The sequence below is a fragment of the Petaurus breviceps genome, unplaced genomic scaffold, assembly GCF_028583685.1.
Source record: "Petaurus breviceps papuanus isolate PSGF00001 unplaced genomic scaffold, PetGlider_PUasm1.0 90602, whole genome shotgun sequence".
Classification (NCBI taxonomy): domain Eukaryota; kingdom Metazoa; phylum Chordata; class Mammalia; order Diprotodontia; family Petauridae; genus Petaurus; species Petaurus breviceps.
In genome coordinates, this window is record NW_027187283.1 from 4,839,992 (window position 1) to 4,857,377 (window position 17,386).

At 34.6% G+C, this 17,386-nt stretch overlaps 1 long non-coding RNA gene across 1 annotated transcript in view; it reads right to left on the reverse strand.

The window, feature by feature from the left end:
* Nucleotides 1-3,210: 3,210 nt before the first annotated feature.
* The window catches only part of LOC138142724 (uncharacterized), a 34,052-nt gene continuing 19,876 nt past the window's right edge, over nt 3,211-17,386 (reverse strand). Inside the window, exons 2-3 of the long non-coding RNA XR_011163528.1 lie at nt 4,823-5,029; nt 3,211-4,264 (exon numbers count right to left, since the gene is read on the reverse strand). This is a non-coding gene — a long non-coding RNA (uncharacterized lncRNA). The remainder of the gene's footprint in view (nt 4,265-4,822; nt 5,030-17,386) is intronic.

Genomic DNA, 17,386 nt, shown 5'->3' on the forward strand with positions numbered 1-17,386 from the left:
CAAGGAGAAATTGTTGTAACATTCCAGAATTTAGGTGAAGGGCCCATACAGATTCACAAGAATGATAGGATAGTTCAAGTGATTATCGTTCCTTGTAAAACAATGCCACTTGTAAAAACTGACCCTCCTTCCAAAATAACTGTCACAGGAACTGAAGGATTTGGTTCTACTGATAGAATAAAATCAGGAGCTAAAGTATGGGTAAAACGGAAGCCAGATGATGTTCCAAAGGCTGCAGAGATTATAGCATATGGGAAGGATAACACTGTAACTATTGTTTATTCTGGAGAAGATGATTACAAAATTGTACCCTTAAATCATTTATTCTACCGTGAGTGAGGCTACAATAGTCTGGTTATTGTCTCTTTGCTTCTTCTTGATTTTTTGTTTGTTCACCTTGTTTGTTAGATTTGTTTCCACAGGCTTGGTACCCTCCATCTGTAGATGCCTGATAGCTTAAGCTGGATGTCACCCCCTGTCTGCAACTGTGATGTGTCACCCTTGGACCTGGCATCAAGCATATTAAGAACTGACCTCTCAAATGGGACCCCTAAGGACAGGGACAGCTCTACATCCGATTTCAGCAGCAAGTAGCCATAGAAGAAGAGATCTTCACCCCTTACCACAAGATTTTGGGGCCCCATTTGTTCGGGGTGGGGGGAATGATGAGCTTGTGCTCAAGCCCCACCCTAAAATATGTTTTTTTGTGTTTATTGTGTGCTATTCTTGTTATATTGTTGTGAAATTTTGTTGACACCAGTTATTCCTACTGTATTTTTGCCAAGTAAGGGACATGAAAGATCTTGGGGCCGAATGTAAGGGTTATGGGATTTAAAGATCTCCCATGCCCCATGGACGTGCTGACATAGCAGAGCAAGAGAAAGTGAAAAGCCGAGCTAACGGTCCTGCGGTTGGCAGTTGGCAGTGGTTGCCTTTTTTTTTTTTTGAGTTAGGACTCCTGCTGAGGACTGCCAGGGGCCGGAGCTGCTGGGAGTGCGCTTCCAGGACGCTGGGTGGTTGCTGTGAGTGGGGAGAGGAGGACCTTTGCCTGAGGTAGCCTGTTCTGTTTTAAAGGCTTGAAAATGTGGGTGCTTTCTACTTTATCTACCTGTGCCAATATCATAACTACTCTGATGGCTTTCACTTTCTGGTTTTGGGACTCAGTCTTTTGGTATCTTAATAAATTTTCTAGTTTATTTCCCCAAATGGCAAACCTGATGTATTTTGTGATGGATAATTATATCAGCATATTTGTAATCTCTATAGGCATTGTGAATGTGGCATTGCTGATACAGTACACTCTCCCTCCTCTTTTGGCCTTTGTGATGCAAAATTGCCTTAATCTGCATTATTTTTTTTTCCTTCAACTATTGTTGCTTTCTCTGATTTCACTATTTCTACTGGTGTTGGCACTATTTATATAGTCTCCTAAAGCCAAAACATTAGTATTGCTTTGTTACTTTATTTCTCACATCTTGATTTGAAAATTATAAAGAACGGGAAAAATGCTGCATTACTATAGATCTGCATTCAAAATGGATCATAGTCCTCTTCCTGATATCATAAGGCACAAGTTAACTACTGCTCTATTCTTTACCTTTTTGCCTTCACTTTGTATGCTGTTCCTCAACAACATTATTTACACCCACTGCTTCAGTTGCCATCTTTATGCATCTAAGTCTCAAATCCACATCATCAGGATAGACTTCTTTCCGAAGTTCCGTCTTTTACTGCCTATAGGATGTTTACCAACATATTCTGTTTTCATTTTAAAATCAACATATCATGTAAGTCAAACATTATTGTCTTCCCTTTTCTCACTTAAAAAAAGCAAACCTGCTTCTGTCAGTAGGACCTCAGAGCCCCAAAGTTTCTCATGGTCAAAAAGTTAGCTATATTTTGTACTCTCTTCTCCTTTATTTCTTACATAATGATGTTAAAAATTATGGAGAATGTAGGTCTGAAGCAAGACAAATGTTCTTCAAAAACAAAAAGTGGAGGGGAGGATGGAATAACTAGGATTATAAAACCTAAACACTGGTGAACTTAAACTTTGTCAAATTCTAAAATGCTACATTAAAAAGATCTGAAAGAAGTAAGAACTGAGAAACAGAATCAGTAATCTCTTAGAGTAAGTCTGCATTCATCAGGAAGAGAAAACATTTGACTTGCTTCATCTATTTTTTAACAGATTACTACCCTGATATATATTTGGGGAAAAAGTGTTTCATGATATACTTATGGATAAGTTTGGGAGGATGTAAGCTATCTGATAGTAGTTATTTGGATATAGAAGTCATTAAATGATAAGACCAAAGGAGGAAGGATAAATAAATTGATATGCTAAAGGGAAGTTAGTAGTGGCACACCTCAGGGACCTGTCCTTATCCCTTTGCTATAGAACATAAAAAAAAATCAAATTTGATTTTGTGGAAGTGAGAGGTCTGCAACTATGGACACTCCATATGTTTTCAGGCCTTTTCAGTATTTCAATAAGTTTGACTGCTTTTCTTTCTGCTTCTTTTATGAGAGGGAGGAAGGGAAAGAATAGAAGGAGAAATTTTGACTGTGAAAAAAGATAACAAAAATGTATTTAAAACAAACTTGGATAAAGTTATATGTGCTTTACACATGCAAAAAGACTAGGAGAAATAGCTAATATATATGTCAGGTTTTTGTATGAAAAGGATATTAGTAACCACAATCTAAAAATGTGTCATTTGTACTTGATGAACTTCAATACTTGTATTGATCTCTTTCTTTTAGGTATTGGAAACCCTATGAAGTAGTGTAAACCACAAGCTATCCATTCCTTTTCAACTTGTTTAATTCTTGTCCGTGTGTTTGATAAATCCTTCATAAAGTATCTACCCACTCCCTGGAAACCTTTTTCTAGGTCTTTTAATGTTTCATGACAATTACTTGAGCTTTCCTTCTGTTTATCTCTTCTATTCTGACTGACAAAATATTACATATCCTTAAAGATGTCTTTTGTACCTTGTTAACAAAAGACTTCTATTTTATCTTGTTCACAAGGTGTTGATATTTTCTAACCTACTTTTATATTTGCTATGCATGCATCTCCCCATTTTCCTTGAGGCCATACACAATTGTAATTTTTTGGAGATAATGATGTGTGATGATTCATTGCCATTTTTCATCACTGAAAAACTATTGGCTTGAAAAAATGGGACTTTGTATGAAAAACTCTGAAAGTTCTGTGCCATTTACCAAAGTAAGCCAGAATTCTCTTCATCAGTCTTGGTGCAAGATAGTTATCTATCTGTAATGATTTTCCAAAATTTGTGTGCAAAAAGACTAATTCAATGAAAGCCATATCCAACTGTATATTATAACAGAAGAAATGAACATGCTTTTTCTCTTTTTTTCCTGTGTGGAATACACAATTTAAAAAATCATTTAGAGCCCCCAAAACTTTCTGGGGATCAATGTAATCAGCAAAATACATTAATATTTAATGTCTGAGAAAAGGCTTGTCAACTTAAATTCTTTGTTATCTGAGGCCTATAAAGGTTAAGAATTTCTTACCAAGCTAAGATATGTCATAAGTGAATATGGCACTTCCCAATTGAAAGTTAAGACAAAAAAAACATCCTGTGAACTCCTAAAACAGAAGAAACTCCAGGCCCAAAAGGGAGACTAGATTCTGATCACAGTTTACAATGCTTATAAAAGCATTTATTATCTAAGAAGAGTTTTTGCAAGCTGGAGCAGAGAAGTTCTTAGCTTCTCAAAGGGGAGTGGGAAAAATGTGAGGTATTTATACATATTGGATTTATTTATGAATGTGGGGATTAAGGGAGAAACACAATGTAATAGAAAGTGAGGTGGGAAGTAGGAGGAATAGAGAGATGTCTATCTTTAAACAATAAATCAGAAAGCAGGATGTTTGTTTCTCTCTCTGTGCTAATCATAGCTGGTTTCTGCAATCACAGGAATGTTGCAGTCAAACTGATACCTATTAAAGACCTTAGCTTGAAAAGGCCAATGTCCTCCACTGCATCCTGGGCCATCTCCAGCTTTTCTGATCCATATCTGGCCACTGGTGGCTCTGAAGGAGAATGTGAAGCTGGTGACTTTACACAGTCCTTCACTTAAATCCAACTCACTAGCACATCATGGCATTACCTCCTTTATGTAATAGTCCTCTTTGAGAAAGAAGGACAAACAGCAGCAGTTGCAAAAGATCTCTGGTTTGTCAAGCAGCGCTGACTCCAGAAGTCTTCCTGATTGACTCCATTGTCTGAAAAAGAGGAGCCTTAACATATTTAATTGGTTAGTACAGTCATTACAGAGACCAGGTTCACAAAGTCCAGCTAACAATCCACTGTACCCAACTGCTTCTCAATTTAGTGTTATTCAGAAAATGATCTCAGCATCTATAGGTATATAGGTATTCTTCATTTCAACTTAAATATTCTGATCACTCTGTTTTTGTCAGATTGTCAGCTAAAATAGACCATATTTAGTTTTTCTCATAATCTACTAGGTCAGTGACTTAGCGACATCTCTTTCTCTATACTTTTATAATACTAATCACTCTGATCCTCCTTACCTGGAAGGTCAGATAGGTTAGAATTCATGTATCCTCCAGAGTTCTCCTTAAGGAGGTGGGAATGGGGGAGGGTGTGCCAGAGTTTTCTGCAAATAGTTCCAGTCTACAAGGATGGTGTTCCCTACTTCCACTTATTCACTAACAGTTGGTTTAACTTTTACAAAGAAAAATTTACTCGAAAAGGTAGAATCACAAATATACAAACTTATTCCTGCAATATATGCAACTTAATACTCCTTATACTACCTCAGTCTGTAGAGAGGGGATTAGGTTCATAATTTAGCTCGGTTCCTTTAGAGCACAGTCCCAGTTCTAAGGTCAAAACTCCTTCTCTAGCTCATGTCCCAGGAATCCTTGCTTCTTTGTTGGCTGGATTCACTCTCCATCCTAGCATCCTGCCTCCAACATCACTATGGTTCAATTCTTGGGTCTGGGAGGGATCACTGTCAGCACCTGAAACAGAGAAGGATAAATGACACAGACTAGAAACAAACATCCCCAGGCCATTTTTTAAGGTAAGTAAACAGAGGAAGGAAAACCATTCCCTCTCACCAGTTCAGTTCATGGTGCCCATACTATGGATGAACTGTGATCTTCACCCTTCTGGCACACCTCCTGATAAGCAAAAACTCAGTGACTGTCTCTGTCTCACCAGCACCCTTTGAAAGCATGCAGCCAAGTAAAAGCTACCCCCACTCATTTGGTAGGGAACTCAGAGTTCCTCCATCTTAGGAGATTTGCATATGGCCAGATTCTACATTAGGTTTTATGGGTATCTTTCAAAGGCTTCTTAAATTTTTTTTTCAAATTCTTCTTTCTTTTGACATAATTTTTGTGCTCAAGAGCATGTAGACCTTGTGATTTGATGTCAAATAATCTGCCATCTCCTTGGGAGTGGTACTTATCGTCTTTGTAGGAATTCATTAGTGCCTTTTATGGCTAAAAGTATATTTCACATTCATATGTCCCTTTTGGTACTATAACTTCTATTTTTCTAGCACTTCAATGTTTGTAAAAAACACTTTCTTTACCAATGGCTTTGTGAGGTAAATGGTGCAAGTCATCATTTTATCACCATTTTAATGATAACAAAACTTAAGGCTTGAAAAATTAGGTGACTTGTCCAAGGTCACATAAGGAAGAGGTAAATGAATCAGATTGTGAACACTATCCTGTGATTCCAATTTATAATTCCTTTCATTTTATTTAAATTAGAAATGAGTTAGAAATATCTCTGACATAATGGGATGAATAAAAAGGATTTTTTTAGGACTTCCGGGAACCAAGATGGTAAAGTAAGCAGTAAATCACAATAATTCTCCCATATTTACCTCCAAACAAATCCTGGACCAACAGAACCAGCAAAAAGACAGGGTGCAACAATGTTTTAGTCCAAGAAACTTGGAAGATCAGCAAGAGAGGTCTGTCTCCAGTAAAATAGAGGAGCACATTCCAGGACAGGAAGCATCTCAGCAAACCAGCAGCAATTCCCATCTCAGCAAAGCAACAGAAGATCCCGAGCCCAATGTTATTTAATAAGCAAACACAAACACCAGAATACCCCTCGTGTCTTAGCATAGTCAGAAGAAGCAGCAGACTCCAGCTTTCAAGAACCATAACATGCACAGCCTTGGACAAGCAAGCATCTTCTAGGGGCTAGAACTTGACATGCTTCACTGTAGCCCTGGGGATATGTAGAAATACCTAACCAGGAATTAGCACATGCAAGACAATACCATCAAGACCCTCAACTCAGTACCAGGTAAGCTGCCAGCTTCCTATAATCTCCATCAGCACCAGCTACTCCCCATTCTACTACTCCCTCAGCACAACACCAGACACAAGAGTCATCCATGGGTCTCAGGGCAACATCAGTGTAGCACAAGATAAAGAATCAGGGCCTACAGCCACTGGCACAAAAACCCTGAGACAGTGCCCCTTCTACCTCAAATACAGAGCTCAGATTTAAAAGAAAGGAAAAAGACCCCTCAAAATGAGTAAAAAAAATCTGACCTTGGAAAGTTATCATGGTGACAGAGAAGACCAAGGCACAAATTCAGAATAAGACAACAATATCAAAATACCTGTGAGCAAAACCATAAAGGAAAATGGGAAATGGTCTCAAACCCAGAAAGAACTCATGGGAGAGTTCAAAAAGCAGCTTAAAATCATATAAGAGAGTAGTAGAAAAATGGGGAAAGAAATGAGAGTTATGCAAGAGAATAATGGGGAAAAAAGTCAACAACTTGGGAAATTACTTAAAAAGTAGAACTGTCCAAATGGGAAAGGAGATAGAAGAATCTATTGAAGAAGACAACTCCTTAAAGAGTATAATTAGACCAATGAAAGAGAAAATTAAAACAATAATTGGGAACTATTTTTCATAACTGTATGCCAATAAATCTGGAAACCAGTGAAATGGATGAATATTTACAAAAATGTAAATTGTCCATATTAACAAAAAAGGAAATAAAATAGTTAACACCATTTCAAAAAAAGAAATTGAACAGGCCATCAATCAACTTCATAAAAAAAAAAAAAAACCTCCTGGGTCAGATGGCTTTATGAGTGAATTATACCAAACATTTAAAGAACAATCAATTTTTAAAATATGTAAACAATTTGGAAAAATAAGTGAAGGAGCTCTACCATATTCTTTTTATGATAACACATATGGTGCTGATATCTAAACCAGGAAGAGTCAAAACAGAGAAAGAAAATTATAGACCAATCTACCTAATGAATATCTATGCAAAATTTTAAATAACATATTAGAAATGAGATTACAGCAATTGATCACAAGGATAATACACAATTACCAGGTAGGATTTATACCAGGAATGCAGGACTGGTTCAATATTAGGAAAATTATCAGCATAATTGAGCATATCAATAATAAAATTCAGAGATATATGATTCTCTCAATTGATGTAGAAAGAAGCTTTTGAGAAAATAGAACACCCATTCCTATTAAAAACACTAGAGAGCACAGGAATCAATGGGATTTTCCTTATAATGATAAGTATGATCCATCTAAAACCATCAGGAAGCATTATATGTAATGGGGATGAGCTAGAAGCATTTCCAATAAGATCAGGGGTGAAATAAGATGCCCATTATCACCACTGTTATTCAGTAGTGTCCTAGAATTTTAGCTTTAACAATTAGAGAAGAAAAAGAAATTAAAGAAATTAGAACAGGCAATGAAAAATCAAAGCTATCACTCTTTGTAGATGATATGATAAAATACTTAGAAAATCTGAGAGAATAAATTAAAAACTACTGGAAATAATTTTTAAAAACCTTAGCATTTTCAAGACATAAAATAAACCCACATAAATCTTCAGCATTTCTGTATAATATTAAGAAAGCCCAGCAACAAGACAAAGAAAAATTCCGTTTAAAGTAACTGTAGACAATGTAAAATATTTGGGACTCTACCTGCCAAGACAAACCTAGGAACTATATGAATACAGTTTCAAAACTTTTTTTTTTCCACACAAATAAAGTCATATCTAAGTAACTGGAAAAATATCAGGTGCTCATTGGTAAGCTGAGCTAATATAACAAAAGTAACAATTCTACCTAAATTAATTTATTCAGTGCCTTACTTATCAAACTACCAAAAAAAAATTTTTTATAGAACTAGAAAAATAATAACAATTCATCTGGAAGAACAAAAGTTCCAGGATATCAAGGGAATTAATTAAAAGAAATGTAAGGGAAGGTGGCCTAGCCATTCCAGATCTAAAACTTTATTATAAAACAGCAATCATCAAAACTACTTGGAATTAGATAAGAAATAGAGAGTGGTAGATAAGTGAAATAGTTTAGATACATAAGACACAGTAGTCAGTGACCATAGTAATCTGCTGTTTAATAAACCTAAAGACTCCAGTTGGGAAAACCTTCTGGAAAAACTGAAAAATAGTACAACAAGTAGTAGGCATGGCCAAACATCTTACACCATATACCAAGATAAATTCAAAATGGGTACACAATTTAGATATAAAAGGTGATAATCAAATTAGGAGAACAGGGCATAGTTTACCTGTATCTATGGTGAATGGAAGAATTTATGACCAAATGATATAGAGAAAATTATGAAATTCAAAATGAATTATTTTGATTACATTAAATTAAAAAGGTTTTTGCACAAACAAAATCAATGCAGCTAAGATTAGAAGGGAAGCAGAAAGCTCAGTAACAATTTTTACAGCCAGTGTTTCTGATAAAGGTCTAATTTCCTAAGTATATAGAGAGCTGAGTCAAATTTAAGAATTCAAGTCATTCTACAATTTTTAAATTATGAAAAAGATATGAACAGGCTGTTTTCAGATAAAGAAATTAAAGGTGTCTATAGTTATGAGAAAAAATGATCTGAATCATTACCAATTAGAGAAATGCAAATTAAAACAACTCTTGTATGCCATATCACTCCTATGAGATTGACTAACATCATAAAAAAAGAAAATTATAAATGGTGGAGAAGATGTGGGAAATTTGGAACATGAATGCATTGTTAGTGGAGTTGTGAATTGATCCAGCCATTCTGGAGAAAAATTTGGAACTATGCCAAAGGAGCTACAAAACAGTGCATACCCTTTGATCCAGCAATACCACTTCTTTCCCTGTATCCCAAAGAGATCATAAAAGTGGGAAAAGGACCCACATGTACAACAATATTTATAGCAACTCTTTGTGGTGGAAAAGAACTGGAAAGTGAAAGGATGTCTATCAATTTGGGAATGCTGAACAAATCATGAAATATTAATGTAATGTGCAATTGCCTGGACAACATCTTTCAAGAAATCATCAAAGAAAACTACCCTGATGTCTTGAAACTACAGGGCAAAGTAAGCATTGAAATAATCTACCAATCACTTCAGGAAAGATATCCTATAGTGAAAACTCCAAAGAACAAATTATAGCCAAATTACATAACTATTCAGGAAAGGAAAAATACTGCAACTGGATAGAAAAAAAAATATCAGAAAGTCACAATCAGAACCACACAGGAGCTAAAAGCTGCAACATCTGAGGTCATGATAATGATATTCTAGAAGGCAAAGGAGCTAGGACTGCAATAAAGAATCACTTACTTGGAAAAATTAACCTGAGGATAAAATTCGGGCTCAGATACTTAGCACCACACACAGAAATAACTGGCTGTGTAACCTTGAGCAAGTTACTTAACCCCGATTGCTTAAAAAAAAAAAAAGAAATCTTAAGCTTCATACATCAAGGGAAACATGATCATTTAATGAAATAGTAGGGTTTCAAGCTTTCATAAAGAGAATACCAGAACTAAACTGAAAATTTGACCTCTAGTATCAAGACTCAAGAGAAGTATAAACAGGAACAAAGGGGAAAAAAATTAAAGGATTCAATGGAGTTTTACTGTTTGCAATTCATTTATGGGAAGATGATACTTGTAATTCTTAAAAACTTTATCACTCATAATACAATGAGAAGGAATATACATATAAGGTAAATTTTAGGGAATGACAAAAAATTAAGGGATGAGAAAGAGGAGTACAATGGGTGCAGAAGAAGGGAGAGGTAGAATAGGATAATTTATCTCACATGAAGAGGCACAAAAGACCTATGATAGTGGATGGGAAAATGGGAGGGTGGTTGATGAGCATCTCTTATACCTTACTCTATTTAGTATTGGCTCTCAAGGGGAATATATACACCATCAGTTAAAGGTATAAATATATTTTACCGAACAGGGAAGTAAGAGGAGAGAAGATTTAAGTAAAGAGGGACTAAAAGAAAGTAAGGCAGATCAGGGGAGGTGGTTGGCAGAAGCAAAACACTGGTGAGGAAGGAAAGAGTAAAAGGAAAAAAGTACAGATAGGAGGAAGAATAGGATAGCGGGAAATACACAGGTAGGAATCATAACTCTATGTGAGTGGGGTGAACTCCATTATAAAACAGAAGTAAATAAGAGAGTGGATAAAAAACCAGAATTCTACAATATGTTTTTTACAAGAAAAACATTTGAAGGATAGAGATACCCATAGAATAAAGGTAAGGGACTTGAGCAAAGTCTATTATGCTTTAGCTGAAGTAAAAAACAAACAAACAAACAAACAAAAATAATCTACCAGGGCTAGCAATCTTGATCTCAAACTAAAATAGACCTAATAGACCCAAAATAGACCTAATTAAAAGAGATAAGGAAGGAAACTACATCTTGCTAAAAGGTACCATAGACAATGAAGCAATATCAGTCCTAAACATGTATACCCCAAGTGGTATAGCATCAGATTCTTAAAGAAGTTAAGTGAATTACAGGAAGAAATAGACAGACAAGCTATACTGCTGGGAGATCACAACTGTCTCCTTTCCGAACTCAATAAGTCCAAACAAAAAATAAGAAGGAAAGTAAGGAGGTAAATAGAATACTTCAAAAGTTAAATAAGACAGCCTTTGGTATGATTTAGATGTAAAGGGTGACACTGTAAGCAAATTAGAAGAGCAAGGAATAGTCTTATCTCAGATCTATGGGAAAGGAAATAATTTGTGACCAAACAAGATATAAAGAGTATTGGAAAATTTAAAATAATTCTAATTATATTAAATTAAACAGCTTTTATACAAAGCTAATGTAAAAAATTCAGAATGAAAACAAAAGGATGGTAAACAATCCTTGCAGCAAGTGTCCCTGATGAAGGCCTCATTTTTCAAATATACATAGAACTGAGTCAAATTTATAAGAATGTAAGCCATTTCCCAATTGATGAATGATCAGAGAATATAAACAGGCAGTTTTCAGATGAAGAATCAAAACTATCTAGAGACTTATGAAGAAGTGCTCTAAATCACTTTTGATTAGAGAAATGCAAATTAAAACATCTCTTGAGGTACGGCATTACACCTACACAATTGGCTAACATGACAAAAAAAGGAAAATTATACAAGACAGAGGAAATCTGGGAGAATTGGGACATTAATTGCAGATTGTGGAGTTCTGAACTGATTCAAACATCTTGGAGAGCAATTTGGAACTACACCCAAAGTTCAACCAAATTCTGCATACCCTTTGATCCAGCAATATCATTTCTAGGTCTCTATCTCAAAAAGATAGAGGGAAAGGGAAAGGACTATATGTGCAAAAATATTAACGGCAGCCTTTTTTGTGGTGACAAAATATTGGAAACTGAAGGGATGCCCATCAGTTGGGGAATGGCTTAACAAGCTGTGGGATATGAATTGCAATGGAATACTACTATTCAAGAAGAAATGACAAACTGGAGGATTTCAGAAAAACCTGGAAAGATTTGCTCAAAGGTAAAATGAGCAGAACCAGGGAAACACTGTGCACAGTATCAGCAACATGATCAACTATGAATGGCTCAGCTCTTCTCAGCAACACAATGATCCAAGATACGTACAAAGGCCTCACAAAGGAAAATGTTATCGATATCCAGATAAAGAACTGAAGGACTCTGAATTCAGATAAAAGCATATTTTTTTCACTTTATTCTTTCTCATTTTTTTCCTTTTTATCTTTTTCTTCTTTCACAATCGTGACTAACGTGAAATTATTTTTACATGATAGCACATGTATAAACTATGCCAAATTGACTACCATTTTCAGAAAAGGATAGGGGAGAGAGGGAGGGACAAAAATTCAGAATTCAAAATCTTGTAATAATGAATGCTAAAAATGTTCTTGACATGCAACTGGGGAAAAATAAAATGCTACTTAAAAAAAAAGAGCGAGAGTAAAAAGCACTGAAGATTGAGCCCAGACAAGTGGGTTTAAATTCCACCTCTGATACTTACTACATGACCATGGACAAGTGAAAACCAGTTTCCTCATTCAAATTTAGGATACTGATACCTATAGTACCTATCTCACAGAGTTTCTGTGAGAAACCAATAAAAACACTTTTCATACTTTATGGTTAAATATATACATACGTGTACAACCATATATGCATAAACATATATGCCATGTGTGTACATATATGTCATGTGTGTGCATGTATGTTATTAAAGATTATTTTAAATTTCTCTTTGACTCTTCTCTCTTATATACCCACACCCACACACCAATACTGATATCTAGGCAATTGCTATGTCTTATCCTTTATATCTCCCCGATACTTTTCACATACATGAGCTTCTTTCTCTGTGAAGAGCCTTTATTTTAGGTATGACCTTCATTCTTCTCTCCTGAATGTTTACAATTATTTTCTAATTAATTTCCCTGCTTCCCTTGTCTATCTTCAAATGTTTCTTCTACACACCAGTCAAACTGGTATTACCAAGTACATCTTTACTTCCCTACTCAAAAATCTTTAGTCACCCGTGTGACTTTGGGGAAGTCACTTAACATCAATTGCCCTCCAAAAAAAAAAAGGTAAAAAAAAGCTTCAGTCACTCCCTGTTGCTTCTAGGATAAAATTACAAGGTCTTATTTTGTATTACATTATTTGGCTTTCTATATATTTTTTTTTTCAAATTAATTTACTATGTCTCCCTTGCACACATTTTAGGCAAATTGGTCTGTTTGCTGTTCTTCTATGCTTTTGTATTGTCACCCATGTATGTAATGCTTTCTTTCCTAATTTTTTTTTGTTTTCTGCCTATTAAAAGCTCCCTTCAATACTTGCTCATGTGCCATGTCCTATGTGAGGCCTTTGCTGATCTGCCAAGTTGTTGAGGCTCTCCCTGCCATCCCACTAAAATTACTTAGTGCATATTTTATACTTAAGTGTTATCAGTTGTTTACTTCAATAATTTGTAAGCTCCCTAAGAACATGGAATAGTGTGTATTTTGTCTGCATTACCAGGCCCAATTTAAGAACTGTAAATGTTTGCTGATTTAAAATGCATTGAAGTATTATTATGCTCATTACCTGTCTTCTATCCCAAATCCTGTTTATTTTATTAAATCAGATTCTGGCTATCATAATGTGGTAGTATCCAAATGCTCAAGATCTTGAGATGTTGACTGAGGTTAACTGTATTAAGCTTTTAATCCCCTAAGAGGGATCATATTTAAACTGTTTACAATATTGTATTTACAATAATTTCTCCCTTCTTCCATTAACGTTACCTGTGTTTTTGTAACCATCTTAATGTACAGCTCAGATCTCATCATTCCTCTGCTCAGTTCAGCATGTGTTCAGTCTTTCATTTGAGTTCCAAATTACCATTGCATTCTGAATTTGCATTCTAACTGCAATACTCATGGTTTACCAAATTCAACTTAGTTTTTCTACTCTCTGTTCATACTACTGTCTATGTCTGGAAAGGAAATCCCTTCTCCCTAAATCTAAATCTGTTGAAACTTTCTTAACCTTGAATATCAAGATTAGATGGTTTCTTCTACATGAAACTTTATTCAATAATTTTTCATCTTCTATCTCTTAACACTGTACGTTTCTTATGTAATTGCCGTATTCTAATTTGCAAATAATTATTTTTGTCCTTATTTTCTCTCTTACTGCAATTGAAATTCCTCCCTGGAAGACAGGGACAATGTCATCCACATTTGTATCCTAGCACTCATCATAATTACTGCAAATAGTGGATGCACAGTATATAGTTGTTGAATTAAACTCGGCAAAATTGAATGAAACAAATTGATCCCTGCCTCCCCTTTCAACAGTCTCTTTAAAGAGGCTGTTGAGTCTTGTTCCAAAGGTCTTTCTTTCTCTCCTACCTATCAGTGTTATAAACTTACTCTTTAACAGAGTGCTAATTGATAATGGTGAAAGGGCTTATCCTTCCTAGAGACACTTGCTTTTTAATAGTGGAATGCATCTATAATGTTGAATTTGACACCACTGCATATTACTGAGGTAGGTATTTGGAAGCCATGAGGGAGGGATTTCTTTTTTTTTTCTAGGCTTAAAATTATACTGATCATTCTGTCAACTCATAAGATAGACCCTTTGACTAGTCTCTATAAAAAAAGAAATTAAGACACTTTATGCCCTGCTCTTAAGTTTGTTAAGTTGAGGGCATGACAACTTAAATAAACAATTACAGATAATACAAAATTCATAACTGCATGTTTGATCCAGATAAAAAGTAACTAGAAACTGACTGGATAACTTCTAGGATGCTGAGTCTACCCTGAAAGTCTTTATTCTCATTAAGCTACAGTCAAAGACCCTTAGAAGTCTTTAATTATTAAAGTGTTTTGGAAGATAACAGGAATTCTATTTTGAATTCATGAAGCAAACAGAAAAGAAAATGGTTCCTAGGAGGAAGGTAACCTGCATATATCTGGGGAAATTGGGATATTTGATAAAATTTTCATCTGTACTCAATATGAACCAGATGACTGTATTCCATATTTACTGTTTATGCTACTTTGTTTAAAGGAGAAATGAATTTAATAATTAAGGATTGGTATTTAAATTAAAGAGAATGCAAAATTTAGTAGGAAGTGGCTATTTTCTCACGTAAAACAATAAAAGATTGAAAGTGTTTATAATATAAATTGCATAGATAAATGAAAGAAAAAGATAATATTACAAAATAAAACTTCTATTCACATTTTCAATTACAAAAAGCAGAATAGACACAGGAAATAAACATATCTAACATTTTTTCCTAACATACTTGCTTTTGTTAAGCATCTCAAATATGAGTTAGAATATAATGCTAAGGAAATGAAAATCATAGAAGATACCAATTACATTTGTTTTGTTCTAAAAAGTACATGGTATCATGATATATATAGCCTCTTCCAGAATCATACCATTCTATATATAGATTGTTCTCAGAAAATTCTGATACAAATGGGAACATAGGCATTCAAGTCAGTAATGGTTGATATTCTTTAAGTCAGAACTTCTTAAACGTTTTCCACTTGTGACCCCAGGAAGTAGTTTTTACCTTTTTTTTTTTGGATAGTTTAAAGAACAAGTCTTTTTTTCTATAACACTGTTATCTTTCAGATCCTTTATGATTCAATCTCTCCATGTATTTACAACAGCATGGCTTCAAACATGACATCCTCTATGTATACTTGGTCTAATCTAGCTACTTCCCCCATCTTTGATCTTTCTAAGGAGGCAGCTCGGTGGCACAGTGAACAGAGTGCTGGTTTTGGATGCAGAAAGACCTGAATTTAAATTCTGCTTACCTGTGTGATCCTGGGCAAGCCACTTCAATTCTGTTTGCCTCAATTTTTTCAACTGTAAAGTGGGTATAATAATAATACTTACCTGACAGGGTTGTAGTAAGTACCGAATGGATGTGTACTTAGCACAGACAGTAGGCACTTTATATATCCTTCTTCCCTTTGCCTTTCCCTTTTCCTAGTGACTTTTCCAACTCCTCTATTAAAACATCCAAGATATTGATGTTAGTTCGACTCCAAATGTAATGGCTCTGATGCTCTTGAGAGTGAAAAGACTATACATATCTTCTCTATTTTCCTTTATTTGTTGATATGATTTCATCCTTAAATGTCCTCAGTATGATCTTAGGTCTTTCATTAAGCTTTCTTTAATTTGGTTTTTAGTTTCCACTGCTGCTCTGTATTTTAAACCATTGTAATTTAATGTTCATAATATTCCACAATCCTTTTGTTCAAGATGCTAGTTTATGGACTAACCATTGTTGCTTTATTTTACTACTCTGTTCAGCAAATAATTCAAATTGTTTAAGGTAAATAAAACTAAAATAGATTCTAGGATCTTGTCATTCCTCCCTTATAGAAACTGATTTATCTTAGTTAAATTTCCACATGAACTTATTAAACTTGGTATTAATGTCCTTTTCTCCATCTATATTCCATTTTTCAATATCAGCATTACATTTAAATAGGTCAGGTTAATTATTTTGAATTTTAATTGTAAATTTTTTCACATTTTTATTCTTCTAAGTTTAATACTAATTCTTATCTTTGCTTTAAAATAATCAATGATGCCACTGAACAGAGACAGCTGATTTGGAAGCTATCCATGCATTAGTAATGAATGACACTTTCCTCATGCAATAGATAGTTGGCCATTTTCTTAATGAAATCTGCCCCACTCAACTCCAAAAATTATGCTGTGATTTAGGCACATCCACAATTACCTCTTTTTTTTTTAACCTGGATTCCCAATCTCTATTTCTTACTCAAATCTTATTCAGGTCATTCTAATCACAAATTCTCTAACACACACACACATATATATATATATATATATATATATATATATATATATATATATATATTTACCTCGCTGCTTCTTCACTTGGCCACACTAGGATTTCAAGTTTCATGGTAGACAATAGTAAAGGTAATTTTCTATGTCAAGAAAAGAGAGTAATGAGAGGGGCAGAAACTGACTAAAGAGTTAACAACAGGATGTTGGGGGAAAGATAAGAGATTGAATAAATGAACTGTGCACTCAAGTAATTGCTATAATTTTATGAATTTTCTCTTCCTAGTTCTTTCTAATTCTGCATCTTTAGAATGTGTCTGAAAGCATGTTTGTGTCTAGATTATGCCTTTATCTATGTAGTTAGCATATGACATGGCAATTGCTCACATAATATACAAAATAGAATATCAGATCTCCACATAGGAATAAACCATAAGTTGTGGATAAAGAGCATATGAATTTATATATTTTGTTTATCTGATGTGGATAATCTATTTAATTCTACATCTAGCTTCCATACAAAGGTAGCTCTATTTCAAATAAAAAAAAAATCCACAACCAAACAAAATACCCACCACCACCAGTACCACCACTACCATAACCACCAACAAAATGAAAAAGAACCTGCAATAGGAATTTTAATGAAACAGAACGACCTAGTTGCTTTTGTGAACTTGGA